The following is a 20,072-nucleotide window of genomic DNA, read 5'->3' as shown; positions in this document are numbered from 1 at the left end:
AAGCTCTAAACAGGGGATGAGGACATTACAGGCATTTGACAAATATGCATAATTCACAGCGAGACCGTCTTGAGGAGAAGGCAGATGACTTTGATATTGGTGCCATGCTTGCTTGCACCGACTCTGTTCTCCATCCCAACACTACCAAAACCCTTCATGTTAGCTATTCCTTCCCACAGTGCTCCCATCTGATGCTGAAGTGGGAAAACTGGAGAATGAATTAGAAGTCCTGGACTCTAAACTCAGCTCTGAAAACTCCTAGGTGACCTCTTGGAAGACACTTATCTTTCTGTGCCTTAGTCCCATCATCTTCATAATAAACGTTGTAATTTCTGTCCTACCTACCAAACAAGACTGATAGAACTACCAGCTTAGATAATGTTCTTTGAAACTACTTTGAAAATCTTATAGCTCTCTACAAGTATATTATTACAAGTAATATTCTACATACATAAAACATGTTTTTCTTGAGGAAACCTAAAGCTATTTTCTCCAAAAACATAATAATATTTTTAATTACTAATCCCTTCACCATCATTTTTTCAGAAAATCAGATGCCAATGTTTATAAAAATAGGAAAATATTTTTAATTACATAGACATGGCAGTGACTGCTAGGCACCTACTCCATATGCACTCTCTACTTCTTCCATTTCAATAGAACCAGGTTTTATTCACAGTAACAGCATGTCCAACTAAAAGGCTGTGTTTCCTATTCCTTTGATATTGCAAATAAGTTCTGGTTAAACATATGTAAGCAAAAATTGTTGGGTAGTACATTCAGGAAGACTCTAAAAGAGGGAACACACAGCTAAGGTATGCCTTTTGGTCCTTCTTTTCTTCCTCTCTGCTATCTGGAATAAAGCTGAGATGGCTTGAGCTCCAGCTGCTATCTTGAACCATGGAGCAAACTTTGTTATGAAAACCACAAAGAAAAGAAAATAGAAGAAGTAAAGTCCTCATACAACAGCCTGGGATAGTCTACCTTTTGACTTCTTTTCAAAGACAAAATTAAATCAATCTTTGTATGTTTAAGATATGAAATTTTAGATTTTTTTCTATGTAGTGGAACTGAAGCATAACCAACATAATGGATAATTGAGTCAAGTAGAAAGAAAGTAAATGATCAGGACACAGAGGATCACCTCTAAGAATTAGGGAAAAGAAAGTATATTCTTGATAAGCGAGGCAGCTCATCCTTAACTATTGCTAGGAAATCAACCAGTCACTACTGAAAATATTTTTTTATTATGTACAGCCATATAGAAATGTTGAGGCCCACCTCCCCACAAAGGAAAAAAAAAATGATTTCCTGATTTTTAAGATTTCCCATTCTTCTCTTTCCAAGATTCAATTTAGAGTATTATCGTTAGAAAGGGGTAAATTGAGAAAGGAAAGAGATAATGGACCCTCTCAAAAAACGTTTTCATTTTTTTTCAGAATGATGCTCTGAATTTTTATTTAGTTCTATGAACATGGTTAAATCTTGAAAATTTTATGCTAATTGAAAGGCCACCTATTCTATGATTCCATTCTTATAAAATGTCTAGAATGGGCAAATCTATAGAGATGTAAAGTAAATTAGTGTTTTCCACATGCTAGGGGGAGAGGGGAATGGAACATAAGAGTGACTGCTAATGGGTACAATTTTCTTTTAGAGTAATAAAAATGATCTGGAATAGTATAGTGGTGATGTTTGCACAATTATGTGAATATACTAAAAACCATTGAATTGTACACTTTAAAAGAGTGAATTTTATGGTATGTGAATTGTATCTTAATAAATCTATTATGTATTATGACAGAGACTTAGAAAATAAATGTTCAAAAAAAGAAAGTTCAAAAGAGTTCATTCAAATTTTCTAGAACTAAAAGTGATGAATTGCTCTGAACAGGTTCAAGTAACCAGTACAGTGGATGAAAATGGGCCCTAACCAATGATAAATTCCAGAAAACCTGAACAAAGAGATGATCCTACGAGCTTTTAGAAAAAGATAGAACAGATCACATTACAACGATCAGGAATCAGAAAGGCTTTTGGCATTTCAAGAGGAACACTCAAAGTTAGAATACAGTGGAGTGACCCCTTTAAAATTCTGAAGGAATGTTGTTTCCAACCTAGGATCTTATACCCTGTCAATCTATCAATTAAATGTAAAGGTTGAATGGAGATATTTTCAGATGTGTAAGGACTCAAAATAGTTACTTCTGATGCAACCTTTCTGAGGAGGATTTTCTCCACCAAAATAGGAGTAAACCAGGAAAGAAGGCAAAGGAGATGGGAAACAGGATGTCCATCACACAATCTCTGGAGATCCAATAAGAAGAAAGCAGAAGAGAATCTGCAAGATGATGATGAAGAAAGATCCCAAAGGAAACCAGTCCAAGTCTAAGCCTGTCAAAAATCTCAAATAGATTTCTTTAGGAAGATAAAATTGACAGAATACCTAGTGGGAATGGATGTGTTGAGAGGAGATTTAGACAACTGGCAAAGGGCTTGGTGTTGATAAAGTGATAAATACAGAACAAATGAAAAAATTATGCAAGTCTAAATCTAGGGAAAACAAAACGTTGTGCAGCAAGGGAAAAGAAATTATAGTTTACTGCATAGCTGAATAGCATGCGTAGTCATACCAGTGTAAATGCTGAGTAACAAAATTATATTATAAATACCCTAAAATTAACCAACATTATGTTAAATATACTAGGTGGAAGGAGTCTTAAGAAGGATGTATGCATGACAGCACCTTATCTTGCACAGTCAATAGCTATTGATAGGAAGTCAATAAATGGTACCTAAAACACAAAAATCAATAAATAGCAACACACAGGTTATTTGGAAGTAGGCATCCAAACAATCAACTAAGAGTAGAAATTATCACATTTTCCTGTCATCTCTAGTCATTGTGTGTCTCTCTATTAGGCATACCTTTCTGCGTGGACATCCAAGTTTTTCTGAAGTGCCCTTAACTAACTGTGAAATGTGGAAAATTTGATGGGCTCATTCATATTAAAGTGTGCATGGCTTATAGGAATTTAATGTTCTAATCTCTTTAAGGATGGTTGAAGTTAACACAATTCCCCAATCAAAAGAAGTGAGGTATAAGATAACTCAATCCTCATAAACCATAATAAAAAACAAATAGTCTAAAATTGATAAATGAAAAACAGCAGTATAGGTTGTAACAAACAAACAGCTAAGAGATACAAGCAAAAACAGTGTGACAGTTCCTCAAAAACTTAAGCATAGAATTACCATATGAGCCACCAATTCTACTCCTAGATATACACCCAAAAGAATAGAAAACAGGTACTTGAACAAGTATATGTACACTTATGTCCATAGCAGCATCATCCACAATGGCCAAAAGGTGAAAACAAGCCACGTCCATCAATAGACGAATGGATATTATTTAACCATCAAAAAATGATCTACTAATATATGCTACAACATGGATGAACCTCGAAAACTAAGTGAAAGAAGCCAAACACAAAAGGTTGCATATTATATGATTCCATTTATATGAAATACCCAGAATAGGCAAATCTATAGAGATGGGTTGCAGATTGATGGTGGCCAGGGGCTGAGGGAGGGGAGATGGGAACAACTGCTTAGTGTGTATGGGGTTTTTATTAGGGAGTGATGGAAATGTTTCAGAACTCGATAGAGGTGGTGTTTGCATAACACCGTGAATGTACTGAAGGCCTGAATTGTTCACTTCAAAATGGTTTAAAAAAAAATGTTATAAGCAGGAAATGAGGAGGCAGGTGCAAGGCAGTGTCCTATTTTTCTTCAACAAGAGGTCATTTCTAGGCCATCTAAATCTGTAGTCTTTTGCTACATCTGCTACCACTCAAAAAATGTCACATGTATGTATCAATGAGGTTTGAGAAAAAAAAGAAAGGTTTTTTGAATAGTAGCTATTCATCAATAATACCATCAGATATTCCCAGTGCTTATATTTCTTCTTACCCACATTCATACCCTCCTGTCTAGCAATAATCTTTACAAATATCATCAGAAAAAGCATTTAGGAAGCCCACACCTTAATTTTCTGTGGAGCTGTGCCTGTTTCTGTTTCAGTACCCAGGCTTGCCCTCTAGGAAAGAAGTTGGAAACCCTTGTGCACCAGCAAGCCCAAATACTTGCCAGGTTCCTGGTTCCTTCTGGGCAGAGTGACCCCAGCGGACCTTGCCTAGCTTGTTGTCATGTGACCATAGCTGAAATGAAACATAATTGGTTCATTTCATGCCTGACCAAAGGCAACCATTTCTAGGCTGAGGTGGCCTAGCCCAAGAAATCAACCCAATGGGGGCAAGCTGTATTGTAAGGAGACTCACGGACCCCAATAGATTCCCTATTAGGAGGATATGAATGCAAAAGAAAGAACAATTAGAGGAGGTGGAAATTTCAAGAGAACATTTGAAGCAGAGGCCTATTAGAGAAGAGTGAAGTTGGAATTATCAGAGTCGCTGGACTAGGAGCACTAGTGTCTGCTTCTGAGGGGGCAACAAGATTACTGGGCAATGTGATTATTGTTGAATCCTGAATGACGTTAGGGTTTTACATGCAGTCAGTATGTGCAACTGCTGAGAGCTCTGCTGTGCTTCCTCACCTAATTTTGTAAACTTATTATGAGTGCCCCTTAACCGAACATGTCCATTCTTCACAATGTGAAAAAGATTTGTAGTGGATGATGTGGTGTTCTGCAAGACTATCTCCTCTCTCCCCTATTTGTCAGAAATACAGTCCTCATTTCTCTACCTGCTGGGAGTATTGAAGGCTAGGAGCTCTCAGCTGAATATCCAGAGAGTGCTTCTCCCAGGGGCTCATCCCTTTCCTGGAAACACCCCTCATCTACTGATGGGGAAAGGGAGCATGCCTCAATCAGGACAATTCTGCAGGGCACGCCTTGCTCCAGTGCTCCTTGTGCGATTAGCTGAACCCTTTGCTGGGACTGCATAGCCATTCAATTTCTCTTTTTGCTTATTCCTCTTTCCTTCACTCCCTCAACGGTGCTGATACTAAAAGCATGCCCCCATAAACTTCCTACATGCAAATCTCAGATTCGTGGTGTCTTTTTCACTAGAAACATCAACTGCAACAAAGATTAACACACACAGGTTCTTATGCCTATTAAGACAGGCCAGCTATTTCTGTCACACACACACACACACACACACACACACACACACACACACACACTCACACACACCATCTCTGGGAGTTCCTGCCAGGTTTGAGGCAGCAGCCCTCAGTCTCCTCTTCCCAAATGCAAATCAGTCATCAGCACTAGTGAGCCCAGCCAGCTCAACCTCCTAACCTGCAGTACAGCCATGGACATTATCTCCTGCAACATGCAATTACCCAGATAAGAAGCCACCGCTTTCTCAGCTGTCTTCTCCAGGGTACATTTCAACCCCACTATCAATGACCAGCTATAGACAAAGAAGGTTTAACTGCAGCAATGAACAGCAAGCTACACTTCAGGTATGGATACTCCAGTCTATGGGCCCTGGAATGTCCTACTAGAGTGGCTGTGGCCACCAAATGAGAAGCCTCAGCAAGGGTGGCTTTACTTGAGCTAGAAGTTGGCATTTTGTTTCAGCTTGTCCTCTTTCAGGAGATGTCTGTAGTACTTGGTGCTAGAAGCCCCAGCTGGAGAGACTGAATGCTGCAACCCAAGTGGAGGCTGACTGATCATTTGATTATTACCATGCAGATGAGCAGAGGCACTATTCTTGTGGGAATCTAGCCCCATTCCAAATGACTGCATCCAAGTGATGTGTTTAAAGGTAAAGCAAGAACTATATCTCAACATCAAGCAGCAAACTTTAATAGGGATGTAATTAAAACACATTTGTTGTGTATTATAAATGAATATCAGTGCACAAAATGAGTTGTCTAAGAAATATGATATTCCTTTCCTTTCTTTAAACCATTTTAATTATGACTATGAGTCTCTGTCCTACCAGACTGGTGAGAAACCCAACTTCAGTGACTTTGGGGACCTCTCCCCAGAGGACAGTTTTGCAAAAGTCCTGGGGATAGCATGGTACCTTGCTGGTTCCTGGCAATTTACCTACCTCACAGCCACACTTTGAGTCCTGTGACTCTGCTGCTTCAGGTCCCTCCCTCCCCTTGAAGACCCTACAAAACCATTCTCCTCTGAGGTCTTGACCCGCATCCTCCCAGGGTCACTGCAAGAAAGCAAAGCTGGGGAATCCATAGCCCATGATTTCAAATAGTTTTCAATGCCTCTAGGATCCTTCTTCTTTCCCAGCCTCGGAGCTTCTCAAAGCAATGTTTCCTCTCCCCATTACCTGGAGGAAACCTAACAAAAGCCTTTCAGAGATGTTAGGCTTCTACCAACCCTAGAAGAGCCCTTGGTCTTATACTGCTTCTGCCTGCAGCCCAGTCAGAAGTCCTGAGGCCAAGAATGACAAAGCTTAGGCTACCTGCTGCACGTGAGGGGGGAAAGAAAAACACTGGACAAACAAACAGAATTTACTAATTCAATAAATTATCCTGCCACCTTCCAATGGCTTCCCTTCATAATCAGTGTACAATCAGAAGTCTCTACTTTGGCCTATTTAGCCCCACATGAGTTGATCTCCTTCTGCCCCTCTGCCCCTGTCTCTTCCCACATGCCCCCTCACTCATCCCCCTGCAATCATACTGGGCTCCTTCCTGTTCCTTGAACTTGCCAACCTCTGTCCTGATCAGCCAACTCCAAGTTGATGATTCCCATCCCCATAGCATCACACCACTGGATAGTCCCCTTCCATGCTGGTTAGTGTTGACCTGTGTAACAACAGGTATTGTAGAGATGATGGTGTGTGACTTCTGGAGCTAAGTCATAAAAGACATGTGGCTTCTACTTTGCCCCCTATACTTGCTCTGGAGGAAGCCAGTCAGCCACCATGTCACAAGGATGCTCGAGCAGTCCATGGAGAGGCCCGTATGGGGAAGAACTGAGGTCTCCTGCCAACAACCAGCACTGTGTGAGTGAACCATCTTGGAAGTGGATCCTTCAGCCCCAGTCAGGCCTTTGGATGACTATGGCTGTGAGCAACATCTCAACAGCAACATCTTAAAAGACTCTGAGTCAGAGCCACCCAGTTGTCACATTCAAATTCTTAGCCCACAGAGACTGAGGGAGACAATAAATGTTTTGGGATCATTTGTTTTGCAGCGATAGATAGCTAACACAGGTCTTGGCAGGCCCTCAGTTGGAATACTTTATCTCGAAATTCATGCATGATTGACTTCTCACTTCATTTGAAATGCTCTAATGTCATTTTATAACAAGGCCAAAAACAGTGTCTGCGCCATGGTGGGCACTTGCTTAGTTTTCTAAAGCTGCTGTAACACAGGGCTGAAAACTATATGGCTTAAAGTAATGGAAATGTATTGTCTCACAGTTCTGGAGGCTGGAAGTCCGAATCAAGGTGTCAGCAAGGCCATGCTTCCTTTGAAGTCTGTCAGGAACGTCTGTTCCATGCTTCTCTTCTGGCTTCTGGAGGTGGCTTGCCAGCCATCCATGGGTTTCTTTCACTTGCGGTGTAATTCAATTTCTGCCTCTGTCACATGGTCGTCTTCTCTCTCTGTTTCCTATGACTGTGTCCAAATTTCCTCTTCTTTAAGGACACCGGTCACGTTGGATTGGGATCCATACTAATCCATTTCAGCCTCATCTTCACTAATAACATGTTCAAATTTCCACACTGGATCACATTCGTGGGACCTGAGGTTAAGACTTGATATATGTTTTTGAAGGGCACAATTCAATCCATAGTAGCACTCAATAACTATTTGTGGAAGGAAGGAAGGAAGGAAATTAAAAGTCAGTAAAGGATCTTCATGGAATTGTGGGGTCTGGCTAAGCATATGAGCCTCAGTTGGGCCCTGAGATAATAATAAATTGTTATTGGAGGGGTATAGTCCTGCTCTGGTCTAGGCAATTAAAGGACATTGAGGGGTGCAGGACTAGGGCCTTGCAGGAAAACACTGAGGAACTGAACAGAGAAGGAATGCTGAATTTATGATGGAATGCCAAGCTGAGGAGTTTTGAGGCAACTTTCAAAATCACAAAACATGAAATATAAATCTTAACAAATAATAAGGCTAATTTCAGAAACCAAACTGCTTAATTCCTTTATGCCTTCGTGTTTCTTCACATAAAGCCTAAGGGTTTCGTAGTATTAATGTTATTGATATTATTCATTTCTCCTTATTGTGTAACTAATTATTAATAATCATTGAAAGTTTCCATACATAAAAAAACAATAAGATCCCTATCCCAGGTAACACTCAAAGTAAGTCCACAGAGAGGTTTGTGCTTTCAGGAATCCCGGCTGGCAGGTAAACTGCAACCTTTGTAGAATGCAGTCTGATACCTTTCAAAACATTGTGTTACATTAACAATAATGACAACAACAATCAGGAATTTGAGTACAGATTGCTGTTTAATGGCATATATGTATAGCAGTCCACTTACGTGGGTCAGAAGTCTCTTGTTTAAAGTGTAAGAAATAAAACATCTTAGAAAAGATTCTGAGGCTGATGGCAATCAGGCAAGAATTTCAAAAGGGATTTGTTAATATCTTAGCACATACCTTTTATAATGGCTTATTTTTGAAGCCTAAATTTCCCCTTAAATTCATTATAGGATTTTAGTAGATTCTATCTTAGTTCATTTCCATTTATGTTTCATTTCCTTCATTATTTATTTGGACTAATTCATGTATATTTACTGAGCTCATTGATACTTGGTTACTTGGCATATTTATTGAAAATCTGAAAGCAATGATATGACTCTTTCTCGGTTAGTAACATCATAATGTCAGCTCTGTATTTTCCAACTGGACTCAACATTTGGGTAGTAATCACATTGAATATTTTGTGTCAGAGCCTCCTTTGCATTCAACTGAGCAAAAATTAATGCCTCACATCCTCTATAACACACTATTGTTTTGCAGAAAAAGGTAAATGATATAATTAAAACCATTTAATTTTGACAACAAAAGCATTCAATGAACAGCATGCTCTTCAACTGCATACATGTTACTACTTGTCACAAAATAGCCCAAAAATAATGCTTTGAACCCATGTACTCTTTCTCTTTGACATTCCTAAAGGTTTAAAGGAAGACAACACTGTATTTTCCATATTTTACAGTTCATATCAGGGAGAGGATGACATAATCCATGAATCAGAAAATTGGTCAGCAAAGAATCAGTGTTGTGTCTCTTGAAATTATGCTCCATTCTTCATAAACCTTTGTATGTAACAGAAAATGTTGGAGCTGATATCTAGGGAGAAAGGGTGTGATGTTACAAGTTCTATGGAAATCTTACTGAATCTACTAAAAGAAAATTTCCAGAACTATGCTAAGATATACACACATACACATGCATATACAGATATATGTGTATATACATATACATATATACAAATGCACAAACATACATATATATGATATTTATATTAAAAATGGTTTTCTTTTTTTGACAGAATTGAAGAAAATTTTAAAAATACAGAAAGAAAAGCAAAATATCAATTAAAGTCCCCTTTAACCTCACAATCTACATAATAATACTGGTAATATTTAGGTGTATTTCCTTTCTGTATTTTTTTTATACATCTACACATACAGAGAGACCTATAACTGGGAGAATTCCCCTGGATAATAGACTTTCTACTAGAGTACAAATGAGGATGCATCAGGTCTCTGATTGGGAAAGAGAAATGTAAGAAAGTAGTGACTTATTGAGGAAATGAAGATGAAGGAGGGCATAGCAAGTAGAAACAATTCCTCATTAAAGTTGAATCTGAAAAGAACTGCAGAGAGCCTCAAAGGAATACTGAAAATTTTGCATTAGAAATGTTTTCTTTTGTTTTGTTTTAATATTAAGCAGTCCCCATAGCACACTGATATGACACAGTGATTCTGGCCTAACAATCAACAGGGTCTTCCTTGTCCTGTGTGACTGTAAAACTCATGCCTGTGTCCAAGAAACCAAAGGTCAGCTCAGTAAATGTGTATTCGGTGTTTTTAATGACCCCTATTTCCTGCTTCTTTGTCCTTCTATTTCTCTGTATTTTCTGTTAATACTTGTTCTAGTTTGCTAGTGCTGGTGGGATGCAAAACACCAGAAATGGGTTGGCTTTTATAAAGGGGGTTTATTTGGTTACACAGTTACAGTCTTAAGACCATAAAGTGTCCAAGGTAACACATCAGCAATCGGGTCTTTCACTGGAGGATGGCCAGTGGTGTCCGGAAAACCTCTGTTAGCTGGGAAGGCACGTGGCTGGCATCTGCTCTGAAGTTCTGGTACCAAAATGGCTTTCTCCCAGGACATTCCTCTCTAGGCTGCAGTTCCTCAAAAATGTCACTCTTAGCTGCACTTGGGGTATTTGTCCTCTCTTAGCTTCTCTAGAGCAAAAGTCTGCTTTCAAAGGCTGTCTCCAAAATGTCTCTGTAAACTGCACCTCCTCTCTCAGCTCCTGTGCATTCTTCAAAGTGTCCCTCTTGGCTGTAGCAAGCTCACTCCTTCTGTCTGAGCTTGTACTGTGCTCTAGTAAACTAATCAAGGCCCACACCAGATGGGCAGGGCCACACCTCGATGGAAATTATCCAATCAGAGTTATCACCCATAGTTGGTTGGGTTGCATCTCCATGGAAACAATCAAAGAATTACAATCTAATCAACACTAATATGTCTCCCCACACAAGATTACATCAAGATAATGGCATTTTGGGGGACATAATACATTCAAACTGGCACAATACTTAACCACACACACACACGCACAAAAATTTACCCCGAGTCATTTAACATGTGAACTCTTCTAACCCTGGCTCCTTTCAAAGTGGACGCATAGTCTTGAGAAAGTCATAGAACCTCTTGCAACCTTAGCTGCCTCCTTTAGGTGGTGAAGGAACTGGACCATGGTCATCTCCAATTCCTGGGGAATTTGGTGGTATGAACTATATTCAATGCTTCTCATGAAATTTACCAAGATCCTTCTTCCTAGCCCTCCATTGCAGACCTAAAAAAACATACCTAGTGCCCAGACAAGGAGCCCCAAAGAGAATAATAACTGTGCCTGAGAAGGGTTTCTTTTGGTTTATTTGTTTTGTTTTGTTTTGTTTTGTTTTTAGCTATGTCTGTAATCTTTCTGAAATGCATTTCTTTCTTTCATTTTTTGAGTATAGTTATTATTAATAATGTTGTCATTAGTTTAATTCTTCTCCTGTCTTCCTGATTCTTGGATATAAGAAAAATGACAGCTGTCCAAATCTATTGATTAGTGTCATCAATAATGAGTATCATATAAAACTTTACCAGGAGGATCTGTCAAGAACAAATCTGGGAAAGAGGAGTTTCCCTCCTGATAACTTTCAGGGATTTGGATGATTTAGGTTGCCTGGCTGGTGAAACCCAGACCTGGGCAGGAACAGGCACACATACAGCCAGCTGCTCACATTGCCATTGAGGGATCCTTGGTTACCATGACTGAACCAACCTCAGAGTCCTTCCAGTACATCCGCCATGAAGGGACTGTGGACTTGGGTGTTGAACTAGTGTTGTCCTGGGGTGGGGGTGGGGGGCATTCTCTGGACTCTCCCTTCCCAGTAGGGCTCAGTAGCTCTGAAGTTCTTGTCTACTCTCCTCTAATTTTATTCTCTTCTGGCCACTTCCTTTTCTCACATGTCTTAGAGTTCACACATGTAAGTGTCATCTGTGTGGCTCTGAGCTGGGAAAAAACAAATGAGGTTTACCATAATAGTCTGTGAAATTACCTATATAATTACTTGGTAATCATACTTTGAAAGTTATCACCTTTCTGTATATATGTTATATTTCACAATAAATAATGTAAAAATGAGAAAACAAAAACAAATGGGGTTTAGGGTTTTGGTGTTCCTGGTAGCAGGGTGTTCCTTTTTTTCCTTACAGTCAAATAAGTTATGTCTTTGGGTGCATTTTCAGGCTGGAGAGCTCCCTGAGCTCTTTTGAACAACACTGTCCTTTTAATGAGAAGTGGGGGGTACGGACCCCAAACACTGTAGGGAAGCACTTCAGGATGTGATCAGGGTGGATAATGAATGTGAAAACAATAGGAAGGTAAAGGAATTTGGGGGAGCTTGGAGAGAGAACTGTCTTTATATACCTGAAAAGTAATTCCATCATATAGATCAGGTATATCAAAAGTGTAATTACCTTTCATCAAGCGTCTGTGCTAAGAATTTTATATGTTTTCTCACTTATGGGAATTAAATGAAAAATAGGCATAACTTTAGGCATAATTTTCCTGTTCTCATTTTACAGTAGAAAAAGGAGACGTAAAAATTTCACCCAAGGTCATGTGGTCTGTGTTTTGGTTTCCTAAAACAGGCAGATTATAGCAGCACCTACCTTGTCAGGTGTTGTGAAGACTGCATGAGATTAGGCTTGTGCATGGTAAACCCTTGATAATTGTTAGCTGCTATTGTTATTTCTGCTACTGTTGCTAATAAGTGACTAATTCTGAAGCCAGTGTCCTTTTTTCCATTTTTGTTGGGATTTGAACAAAAATGTACAGGACAGAAAGAACAGCCATGGAAGGGCCAGAGCAACATCATAATGAATAGCAATATGCCCTAAGGGATCATCTCTGAGCCCATAAAATGTTATATCAGGGACAGGAACTGGATCAATAGGCATCTTTCCCCTGATCCTGGTGGCAATGATTTTAATGAAAGCGTTACCATGAGTCCCATGGTGTAGGCAGCTGCTACCTATACCACTTAGTCACCTGCTCTTTGAGAGGAGCTCCAAGAAATGAGGCACACACTCATTATTTCTTCATGAGAAGAACAGTTCTTCCTAACCAAAATTGTATCTGCTCCATCCATAATAACATAACTTTCATCAGCAGGCATAACCACTGTAGGTTTCATTCACTGAAACATGCACTTGCAAAATAATCTAGGACAATAACAGTGATTTTAGGAAAAAAAAAATGATTTGTGGTTGCCTTTTCCACAAAACCAGAGGAGTTCAGCATAAAATTTGTCTTATACTTTACATGTCTTATATTTTACACTTTTATAACTGAAACAGGATTTCCAAGAATTTGGGAACACAAAGCTCCTTTTTAGTTTAGAAAAATGATCAGTTTTACTTCAAGTGAAAGCATAAAACAAAAATAATCATCATAAACCAGCCTCCAAAGGTATATCTGGATTTTTCCACTCTTCACACAACCCAATCAAAATCCACATCAATTGCCTGAAAAAGAAAAATAGTGGCTCTCCCTGGTCCCAGAGATGGAGGGCAACCTCGCTAAAATGGCAGACAAATCTCTTTAGCTGTTGAGCTTTATTTACCCTACCACCTCATTCTTCACCACTTCCAAACATCCATCCTTCCAGCCACTTCAAACCAATTGCAATATCCTAAATGCAAGTCCTCATTTCCTTTAGGACTTCTCATCTCCCTGCCCTGTGCCCCCAGCCTGAATTAATGAGTTCTCAGTCCTTCCTTCTCTCTTAAGCCCTCAGATACTGTCCACACCACTCTTTCTCTTCTTCTCCCAGTTATTTCCGCTTCTATAAAGACAAGGAAAACCTCACTGAGATTTTATTGCCGTTCTTTGATTCCAATATGGAGGTCAGGAATTGTGTCTTATTATACCAGGACATAGCAGACAAGTGCTCAGGAAATGTCTGTGGGTCTAAGGATGAGTTAGCACTTGGGCTATAAATAGTCCTCAGAGTGCAATTCAAGTAGGGATATTATTGGTTCATCTATTCAAATACTGAGTGCTTACTATGAACCAGTCAAAGTTCTAGGTCCCTGAGTATTCGACATTGTTAAACAAACAAACCAATGAATATCCTTGCCTTTATGGTTCTTACATGGGAGTAGAGGAAGGTGCTGTGTAAAAAAATGAAAGGGAAGATAAATCAGGAGTTTTAGAGAGGGGATTGCAATTTTAAATAAAGTGGTCAAATTAGATAAATATATAAAAAGTATCATTGAATAATACCAAAAAATTAGACAGGGATGCATTCAATGCCATAATCCTTGAGTCTCTCCTAAATATGAAGTAACTGTCCAAACAAGTTATTTATAGCTAAAATTAATAAAAAAAGATTTCCATATATTTCCATATAATAAATCAATACATGTTCCCAGAGCTCAACTTTAGGAACATTAAAAAAAAATTTAGACCTGCCCCAAACATTAAAGAATGCTCAGAATATATTACAAAAATGATAAAGAAAACAATCAAAAGTGTCATCAGTGAAAATAGCAGAAAAAGACCTCCAAAAATGCTTTCCTCCTTAAAAGCAATGAGAAAACTGGTAAAAATTGCCAACATCAGTATTTCCAGAACACAGGAAATTAACAAAGGTTTGCAGCAATCCAGGGAGCATTTACTCAAGTAAAATGGTTGAATCTCAGTAAGAACAATGAGCTTTGTGGTGTTTTAACTTGCCATAGTCCCATCCCCTGCTACCCACCTCTGTGGTAGCCTTGAAAACTAACAGCCCACGTTGGTATTCAAAAGTGGCAGCCTTGTAGCCACTGGAGGGTTGGAGCGTCTTTGAAATCTCATTCCTAGAGAACTGTCATAATTTGACCAGTCTGGTCTTGCAGGAAGAACTCACTTGCAAGCTTATCTGTATTTGACCTGACTCTGAACCATCACAGTGAAAAAAGTCTTTTCTCCCAGAGTGTTTGTTGAAATCAAGTATAGGCAACTATATAACATCATGGCTTCCTAAGATGGTGTATAGCATATGGAACAAATTAACCAAAAAGCTTAAAAGGGAAAGCCAGGAATTGAGATATCCTCCAACACATTTCTGGGAAATTAGAAGTCTCTGTGCATGTATACAGCTGCTTGCATGCCCAGAACTGGGCAGCATGCTCAGGAAAGAGCTGAAAAGGCACTATGCTTTCACATCTAGCTGATATTGAGGCTCAGTGCAAGCAGAAAGGGAAGGCTAAGGGAGAACTTCTAAATGTCTGACTGAGTGTAGAAGGCATACCCCCAAATGCATACAGACCCTCTCTTCAAATATTATGAGACATATTGAATTTAGGCAGTTAAGTAAATTTCTGTTCAATAATTAGCTGACCACTAGGCTCACTGAGCAGAGACTTCAGCGGCCATGCATGACAAAAAATAAAGATGTTATAGAATTAGTTCATAAAGTCACTAAACAAACAAACCAAAAAAATAGCAACAACAACAACAAAACCTTGGGCTGGTGGTAGGGGAATCTGTTCATCACATTATGTTATTTTAAACATCCAATAATTGTGAGACATGCAATAATAAAAAAAAGTATGTTCCATACATGTAAAAAAAGAAATCAATAGAAACTGTCCCCAAGTAAGCCCAGATGTTTGTCTTACTAGATAAATACATTAATCAACTATCTAAAATATTGTCAAAGAACTGAAGAAAGCCATGGATGAAGAACTATAGGAATGCATGAGAACCATGTCTCATCAAATAGAGAATATCAACAAAGAGATAGAAATTATGAAAAAGAACCAAATAGAAATTTGAGAGTTGAAAAGTATATTAGCTGAAATGAAAAAAGTTAATTTTTTTTATGGCTCAGTGGCAGACTTGAGCAGGCAAAGGAAAGAATCAGAGAATTTGAAGAGAAGTTAATTAAGATTACCCATTCTGAGAAAGAAAAGAAAAAGGAGTAAAGAGAAATGAACAGGGTCTCAGAGACCTGCGCTCAAGGAAGCCAACATTCACATGAAAGTCCCAGAAGGTGTGGAGAGAGAGAAAGGGGAACAAAGAATATTTGAAGGAATATTATTCAAAATTTGATGAAATCACTAATCTGAATATGCAGAAAGTTCAATGAACTCCAAGGAGGATAAACTCAAAGAGATCCACACTGAAACACATTACGATCAACTTCAAAAGACGAAGAGAAAATCTTGAAAGCAGTAAAGAGTATCAACCTGTTATGCCCAAGAGAGCCACGATAAGATTAACAGTAAATTTCTCATCAGAAACCATGCAGGCCAGAAGACAGTGAGATAGCATGTTCATAATGCTGAAAGAAAAGGATTGTCAATCGAGAATTCCATACATAGCAAAATTATCTTTCAAAAATAAAGGAGACATTTAAGACATTCCCGGTGTCTTAGTTTTCCTGTCTGCTATGACAAATACCACACAATGGGCTGGTTTAAATGAAGGGAATTTATTGGCTCACAGTTTTGAGGCTATCAATCCAAATTAAGGCATCAGCAAGGCAATGCTTTCTCTCAAATGTCTGTAACATTCCGATACTGGCTGCTAGTGATCCTTGGAGTTCCTTGGTTTGTATCCCTGCCAGGCATCTTCTGAATTCCTTTGACTTCTAGCTCCGAGCTCCTCTCCATGGCATTCTCTGACTATGCCTGGATTTCTTCTGCTTATAAAAGATGCCAGAATCTGGAGTACGACCCACCCTCATTTCAAATGGGCCACATCTTAATAATAACACCTTTAAGATTTATTTACAACAGGTTCATACCCACAGGAATGCAGATTAAGATTAAGAATGTGTCTAAATTGGGGTATATAGTTCAATCTACCAGCCTCTCCCTGATCAATATGGTGGAGTGTGAAGCTACAGGGCTCCATCCCCCTACAGAAGCTTTGGCCAACCAGCAAGACTGGCAGAAACATTTTTCTCAGAGTTCCAGAGAACAGTTAAAGGCCTGCAGATACAGAACGAGTACTGAGTCAAGAAAAAAGCTACTTAAAAATGGTGCCCTGGCTGGCCCTTCCCTCATCCCCTCACTTGGTGCAGAGCTGGTCTGTGCTCCCAGAGCAAGTCCTTCGTCCCAGTTCTGGAGGAAACAGAGTACTGGGAGCATTTATGTCCGGCACACTCCACCTGGTGGCATCCTGAGGGACTGAACCAGGATACTCATCACAGGTTCACCATCCCAGAATTTACTCTGCATGTGGAAGGCAGCTCACAGAAGTCTCCTACAGAGCACTGTAGGAGAACAGTCAAATTGTGGCTGCCTGGGCAAAGAATTGGTGGCCACAGGAGTGCAATGCCTAACCCATGAGAAAACTGTTCCTTAGCAAAGAGAGGGTATTACTTTGGTAGTATTTTTATGAGGATTTTTGCATCTAATTCATAAGGGATCTTGGTCTCTAGTTTTCTTTCTTCTGATATCTTTGTCTGGTGTTGGTATCAGGATAATGCTAGCATGCTAGCACCATAGAATGAGTTGGGAAGTGTCCCCTCCTCTTCTTTTTTTGGAAGAATTTGGAAGAACTGGCACTAATTCTTCTTTAAATGTTTAGAAGAATTCACCAGTGAAGCTCTTTGGGCCTGTACTTTTTTTTTTTTTTTAATAGTTTTTGATTTAGTAAATTCAATCTCTGTCCTTGTTGTAAGTCTACTTGGATTTTCTATTTCTTCTCAAGTTAGTTTGGTAGTTTGTGTCTTTCTAGGAATTTGTTCATTTCATCTATGTTATCTAATTTATTGGCATACACTTACTCATAGTATTCCTTTATAATTCTTTCAATTTCTATAAGGTTAATAGTAATTTTCTCTCTTTTATTCATTACTTTAGTAATTTGAGTCTTCTCTCTTTTTCCTTGGTCAGTCTGGCAATGTTTGACCATTTTGTTGAACTTTTCAAAGAACCAGCTTTTTGTTTTGTTAATTTTCTCTATTGTTTTTCTATTCTCTTTCATTTATCTCTGCTCTAATCTTTATTATTTCCTATATGCTAGTTTTGGGTTTACTTTGCTCTTCTTTTTCTCATTTCTTAAGATGGAAGTTTATGTTATTGTTCCAGTTTGCTAATGCTGCCTTTTCGCAAAACACCAGAAATGGATTGGCTTTTATAAAGGGGTTTTATTTGTTTACAAAGTTACAGTCTTAAGGCCATAAAGTGTCCAAGGTAACACATCAACAATTGGGTACCTTCACTGAAGGATGGCCAATGGTGTCGGGAAAACCGCTGTTAGCTGGGAAGGCATGTGGCTGGTGTCTGCTCCAGAGTTCTGGTTTCAAAATGGCTTTCTCCCAGGACATTCCTCTCTCAGCTCCTGTGTGTCCTTCTAAGTGTCCCTCTTGGCTGTAGCAAGCTCGCTCCTTCTGTCTGAGCTTATATAGTGATCCAGTAAACTAATCAAGGCCCACACTGAATGGACAGAGCCATGCCTTCATGGAAATTATCCAACCAGAGCTATCACCCACAGTTGGGTGGGTCGCATCTTCATGGAAACACTCAATCAAAGAATTACAATCTAATCAACACTAATACGTCTGCCCACACAAGACTGCATCGAAGATAATGGCATTTTGGGGGACACAATACAAACTGGAATACCCCATTTCCTTTCTTTCTTGGTGACAAATTGCTAGGATCTTTGAATTTTTGAAGATTCTAAATATAGAACACTGATGACCCAAAAACTTTACTCAAATTTCATTTTTCTAATAGCTTCTGAAAAAACACTCCCAGGATCATCAGCTTTTGGTGTAAATGTAAGTAGTTTATGCAATTTAAGGTAGTGTATTACATTTTATCAAGAGACAGGAGTCTGTGCATGTCTGAGCTGCTTTGGTCATGGTAGATGTGCCATCCAACTACCTTTTGTCATCTTGCTGATAGAGACAAACAATTCAATGCACTGATTAAGTCAGTAAAACAGACATCACTGGGTCTCTGTTAATTCTAGGATGGATGCCTTTGAAAAGACTTTGATGTGTAATCCCCTTTTAAGACTTGGGAATTTTCCTAATTGCTAAATTCACATTGATGAATTTTAACACATGATTACTAATTCCCTTTGGGATTATAAAGAAAATCCTTCAGTAAACTCACCTTGATCAATGCACTGTTGTTCTCATTGCTTATTGTGGCTTCCTTTCATTCCTTTTCTTGTTTGGGATCTTGAGAAACTGTAGAGTTTGTTGGGCAAATTATTGTAGTCGACCTGCAATGTAAAGTACATTTGAAGAATTATTCTAGTATGTTTCTAATGTCTCTCTCTCCCTCCCTCCCATTCTTACTAATGCTTTGATTCATACTTCACGAGATAGAAGAAACAAGCACTCTCGCATCTTCCTGACACTGCACCTCCCCAGGCTCCTGAACTGGGACCCACTCTCTGTCTTTCCTCCTGCTTCCAGAGCAGAAAGTGTCTCTGCTCCTAGCTAAGACTAACCCTTCACCTGGGCTCTAGATTTCATCTCCTCTCACCTGCTCAAGAACTTTCACTCCTGCAAATAGCACTATTGATTGCTCTCTTTGCGAGATCATTTCCATCAGCAAACAAACCTGCTCTTGACTTCCCATTCCTGTCTAGTTGCTGCCCAAATCTTCTGCTCCCCTGACAGCAAAATTGCTCAAATGAATGTTACCTATTTTCCTTCTTTGATCCATTTCAGTCAGGATTCTGTCCTCCCCACTAAATCTGAAACTTTCAGAAGGATCACCAATGACTTCCATGTCGCCAAATACAATGGTCTTTTCTCTGCCTTCATCTTAGTCAAACCTCCTTCACATTCCAAGCGACTGCTCTCTCCCTCTTGAAACTTTCTCTTGGTTTTCATAATCCCATACCTTCCTGATTTTCTTACATCCTTGCCCACCCCACTGATATAGGCTGGTAGCTCCCAAATGTATATATCCAGCTCTAACCTTCCTCAGGCTTCCAACTTGTGTACTATTTAGCATCTCCACTTGGGTGTCTAATTAGCACCTCATATCTAACTATATATTATGATCACATTTCCATGTCAATAAATATTTATTAATAATCCTTCAACTGTTCACTCTGCCTGGTACTCTCTTTCCCTACCCTTTGCCTGGTTAACCCCAGGTCAATTGTCACTTCTTTCGGGAAGATTTCACTTTATTTCCTGCCCCTTCCCCCAAGCCAGTCCCCAGTAGTTAGCACTTGAGATAATTTCCTATTACCCAGGAATTGTCCTTTGGTGTCACAGATAGTCAGTTAGTCAGGTGTGTGATTATCTGCTTAATATCAATCTTGCCCCTCCAGTCTGTAAGATGCCTGAG

At 39.2% G+C, this 20,072-nt stretch overlaps 1 protein-coding gene across 1 annotated transcript in view; it reads right to left on the bottom strand.

The window, feature by feature from the left end:
* The window catches only part of SLC35F5 (solute carrier family 35 member F5), an 88,425-nt gene extending 69,459 nt beyond the window's left edge, over positions 1 to 18,966 (bottom strand). Inside the window, exon 1 of the mRNA XM_037849776.1 lies at positions 18,876 to 18,966. The gene's annotated coding sequence lies outside the window, so the exon portion shown is untranslated. The remainder of the gene's footprint in view (positions 1 to 18,875) is intronic.
* Positions 18,967 to 20,072: the final 1,106 nt, after the last annotated feature.

This window comes from Choloepus didactylus, chromosome 9 (assembly GCF_015220235.1).
Source record: "Choloepus didactylus isolate mChoDid1 chromosome 9, mChoDid1.pri, whole genome shotgun sequence".
Lineage (NCBI taxonomy): Eukaryota > Metazoa > Chordata > Mammalia > Pilosa > Megalonychidae > Choloepus > Choloepus didactylus.
Note: the sequence above shows the minus strand (reverse complement) of the source record. Positions and strands in the feature narration are given on the sequence as shown.